The sequence below is a fragment of the Pteropus vampyrus genome, unplaced genomic scaffold (assembly GCF_000151845.1).
Source record: "Pteropus vampyrus isolate Shadow unplaced genomic scaffold, Pvam_2.0 Scaffold68, whole genome shotgun sequence".
Lineage (NCBI taxonomy): Eukaryota > Metazoa > Chordata > Mammalia > Chiroptera > Pteropodidae > Pteropus > Pteropus vampyrus.
The window spans coordinates 8,258,152-8,259,011 of record NW_011888849.1 but is presented as its reverse complement, the minus strand read 5'-3'; positions in this window follow the sequence as shown (position 1 = coordinate 8,259,011).

Sequence of the window (860 nt, the reverse complement as noted above, 5' to 3'; positions counted from 1 at the left end):
TATTACAGTTATGAGCATGGGTACATCTTCAGATTTTCTTATCCAGTATCTTAATATTTTATGAATAATAAAGAGTTAGTAAATAATTATTACTAACATTTGTTTTATAGATGTCATTTCATCAGTTTTACTTTTGAAAATGAGTAATGTATCTAGTTTTAGTTTTAGTCAAGTTTTAACCATTTTTCCTACTTAGTTCTGTTTTGATGTTCTATATTGGTATTGACTACAACTCTAAGAATGCAATGAAAATTATTCAGAATTATTTAAATAGGAAATAAAAGTCAGACATATTTGCTCAATTCCTGAATTCACCATTTTTTATATAAGATGTTTAACATTTTATCTAATCAGTCAGCCTCAAGATTTTGCCCGAGAAATTGAAAAAAAAAAAAATCATGCTTTAAGATTTAAGAATAAGTATTTAAAAATTCACTTCTACACATATAAGTTAACCACTTTCTAAAAATGCAGTAGAGAAATGTAAAGACCATTGTGGATCATGTTTGAAGCAAATCTTTGCTATAAGATAGACTTTATGTTCTGAATAAACTACTATACTTTTAGAAAGAACCTATTCTGTGCCCTAAATTCTACAATTAGTTATAGAACAATATGCCTTTCTCTTCATTCTAGATGCTCTCAAAACTTAAATCTAAAATAACTTAACTCTTTATTGTTATTCCAGGGTACCATTATCGCAAAATCATTGGTTATCGGGTTGCAATACTTACCTTGTAACTAGTTTACAAGGAGCCTAATAGGTGCTATAATATCTCTTGATTGAATGATGAAGAAAAAGAAGAAAACAGAGATCAGTCATGGTAGAGTCTACACTGACCATGTGAAAAAAACCATTT